We start from the raw sequence: 4178 nt of genomic DNA on the forward strand, positions 1-4178 counted from the left end.
ATCTGGCAGATTATTTCCTTCCATATTTAGCTTGATCCTTGCTTTGATTTGATAGATAATGGATCTCCAGCGGATTTGGGGTTGATTCCACATTATTCCAGATCCTTCCATTGCTAGAATTCGCTAGAATCTTCCGGGCAATCTCCTCCACACGTCTTTCCATATATAGCTCCAGCTGCTGACTGCTGTTGACGGACATGGTCATACTAGCTTCTTTCTTCGGTTGGCCTTATACCAGGTGGTACACTTCGAACGTTCCCGCGCCTCAAATGGTTCTGAGGGGTACTTCGTCGAGCTCTAGTCCTGGTTCATGTATAGCTCATCTGTGCTGACTGCGACTGCTGTTATAGCCTTACCAACTGCTTCCTTCGGTTAGCCTTACACCAGGTGGTACACTTCGGAGATTCCCGCGCCTCGAATGGTTCTGAGGGGTACTTCGTCGAGCTCTCTTCCTGGTTCATATGTAGCTCATCTGTGCTGACCGCGACTGCTGTTATGGCCTTACCAACTGCTTCCTTCGGTTAGCCTCACACCAGGTGGTACACTTCGGAGATTCCCGCGCCTCGAATGGTTCTGAGGGGTACTTCGCCGAGCTCTCTTCCTGATAAGTTTCACTTCTGGAAGTTTGGATAATTTTGTTCCGGTAATGCCCATTCTGACCATATTTCGTGCATATGCCCTTTTCCCAGCTTCCTCCTCCTGAATACCTGTTTTCTCCCCTAGACGACTCAAACAAACACAAAGAAGAGAAAAAGTAGGGCCAAATAGCCCAAAAGTCGAAGACGCATCAATAGCATCGGAATATTATTGAGAATCTTGAGAGTTAAAAACTAGCTTACTAAAATCGAGAGGGAGTTATCAATGGATGGTAATATGAGTAAAATAGAGATGTTGATAGAATTGAGAATGATGTTAGAGTTGAGATGGAGACGTTGATTAAATTTTGAGATGAGATGAAAGACGAGAGATAAAGTCGAGGTAGTGATTGAGAGTCACTATAAAGAGGATTAAGCTAGAGTGACGATTAGATTAATGACGAGTGATGATCTGTTTTAATGTGATAGCCTTGTGAGCTATTTGTTTGTATTTACCTGATAAGTGTGTATTTATGTTTGAGTAATTGGGGTAGTACATGATTTAATTTCCACCACACATTCCTACACTCACACCCATTATTTTAATCCTTCTCACATGTGTGATGTGACAAGTGGCCAAGTGGGGAGACAAAGTACTATTTGAGCATTTAATGCTTCTAGATTAGAGTGTAAGAGTTGTGTTTAAAACAAGAGACTTTTTTCTCTCTTGCCGTCACTTTCATTTTCGGCCCTTCACCTTCTTCTCACGCCATTCTTCCTCTCCTCCATTGGAGACTAAGCTCAAGCTTCTCAAGACGTATCTATGGTGTGATCCTCCACTAAATCTAGCCTGTAAACACTTTTTACTTCTGATTCAAGAAGATTAGTGGAGTTTGATGCTTGAAGAATAGAGAGAAGACTTCATTTTTCTTGAAATTGTTTGAGTAAGTGTCCTGATCTTTTAGATCTAGACTTTTTTATGTGAGATATGTGTATAGAAGGATGATTGAAGCATGAGAAACTCCCCCTCCACCTTTTTCGTCATTTTCAAAAATTAGGGTTCATGCCCTTTAAAAATCTTTCTGGTTCTTTCCTAAAATTTGGGGTGAGAAATGTGTCATATGTGATGATTTGACGTGATTAAGGTGTGTTTTGCAAAGCTTAGTCTTGAGATCTGAGTTTTTACAAAATTTAGTTTGATGTAAGAAATTGGGAAAAATCTGTAGGTTATGTTTTGAACGATGATTTGATGATGAGCATGAATATATGAAAGGATTAACGTGATGCTGATGAATGTAGAGTTTAAATGAGTTTTTGAGTTGGCTATGATGTTGAGTGATAGTATTTTTGATGTTTGGTAGTGTTTGATGATTTTCGGGAATAAAAAGTTGATGAGTTTTCGAGTTTGCTTTTGTCCGCACTGTTCTGTCTTGAGTCTTGCACTACTCAGCCAGCGAGTTCATCATTCCGCTGTAATGCCAGCGAGTTCATTTCCCCGTTGCCCTGCTAGCGAGTTCATTTCTCTGCCCTGACCCGAGAAGTCATTCCTCTGGCATAACAGAGAGTTCGTGATTCCTGTGACGTCTGATTCCTCTGATGATTGATTTCTCTGATGTTTGATTTCTCCGACGTTTGATTTCCCTGATGTTTGATTCCTCTGATGTTTGGTTCCTCTGATGTTTGATTCCTCTGATATCGATTCCTCTGACGATTGATTCCTCTGACGAAGTCATTCCTCTGACTGTTGATTTCTCTGGCGAGCATTCCTCTGCTTTGGCGAGTATTTCTTCTCTGCTCTTCCAAGCTAGTCTGCTTTGCTCTGCTGAGTTTTCCCACTCTGACCACCGAGCATTTCTCTGCTCTGGTCTCCGAGTCAAGCTTATGTTTGCTTGTTTGTGATATGTTTATATGTGAGTTGTATGCTTATGTGTTTTACATGCCTATGTGCTTGTTGCTTTGAGTATGGTCCGAGTTGAGAGTTAATTTGAGAATAGGACGTGTGAATCCTTAGAAGTTGAGTATACCTAGGGATTTAGTTTTATTGGGTAAATAGATGTTGAGTGAGAAGTTATTGTTGAGACGAGATTGAATTTTCGTAATGAGTTCTAACTAAGGTTTGTTTTATCACATGAACCTTCATGATGATGTTGATGATTTATGAAGACCGAGCGAGAAGAAGAAGTAAGTCACCTATTTTCCTAGCTGAGCTTAAGCGAGGGACTCCAGGTGGGCAATATTTTGAGTATACGTTTATCGTATGAGCTTTCTAAATTGTTTGATGATGATATTTATGAGTTTATCAAATATTGAGTTAAATGATGTTTAAGAACTGTTTGACTTGCCGAATTTTGATGTTGAGCTTGTATGTTACCCTCTACTGATGAGACAAATTCGGATCCTGCCACAAGCGGGGTTGTGTACACAGAGGTGACTGTGAGCCGTCTTCGGGTCGGCCGGTCACGGTACTTGAGAGGGAGGCCTACTTCTCAGTACCGATAATAATGATGAGTTGTAGACGTGGTACATGCATGATGAGTGTTTTGATAGCGCTATCGTTTCTTTATGATGTTATGATGATTAAAACTGCATGCACAGATTCATTTATGCTAACTTATTTCTGTGTATTGTTGATGATGTGGCAAGTTTCAAACATATAGCTCTAAGAGCGCCTTTGATGTTTTTCTGGCGTTTGCCCACTGAGTATTATATACTCACGCCCTGCATATATTTCTAAATGTGCAGGCTAAGCTTAGGAGCAAGATTGGACTGGTGCTAGTGGGGACTGTTTCGTTGAAGAAGTTTCTTTGCTGCTTTCCTGTGATGTTAGAGTCTTAAGGATGATGTACTTTGCTTTCCTTCTGATGTTGATAAAACCTTAGTGAGATGATGTCTTATTCCTTTCTAATCAAGCAATATACTCGCGGTTATATGTCTTCATACATATAATTGTTACGCCTTTTGCTGTGGTACTCTTGATATTATGTTTCCTTATGGAAAATAAGTTGTACCTACTTTGCTTTTCTTCTTGAAATTTCTAATATTCAAGAAGTTATAACGATGTTGACGTATATACCTTTGAGCCGAATTATAATGCTTTGCCTTAGTATGTTCTAATGTAAGCTTCCGCCCGATGTTCAGTTTAGTTCTATTGTTCTTTATTCAATTATTTTAGTCGTATCGATACTCGTACCCCGCAATTAACTTCTCTGAGTTAATTGCTTGATTGAGTTGAACCTTTGATTGCTTCTACTCTTTTCAGATTGAGTACTAGTCTAATTTGAGTTCTTAGACTAGTTTGAGAGAGAGTCTTTTTGAAACGAAACCCCAGCACCCCATCTCCTCCGGCTTAACGAGGTAAGATGTTGATGACGAAATTGTTTGAGATGATGAATTCTAATGTGAGGCAGTCGATGTGGAATATGAGGAGAGATGTTGAGGCTGGTATAGCCGATGCTCCACCGTACCAAACGAGGATGAGATGCCGAGTTATATTGAGATAGCGATGCAGCGATGGTCCAGGGAGTATATCCCGGACGAGGATGACACCTTGGGTGAACTTCTGGCACACTATCACCGACGATGGAGGAGGGCTATTCCCTATGG

This window comes from Salvia miltiorrhiza, chromosome 3 (assembly GCF_028751815.1).
Source record: "Salvia miltiorrhiza cultivar Shanhuang (shh) chromosome 3, IMPLAD_Smil_shh, whole genome shotgun sequence".
NCBI lineage: Eukaryota > Viridiplantae > Streptophyta > Magnoliopsida > Lamiales > Lamiaceae > Salvia > Salvia miltiorrhiza.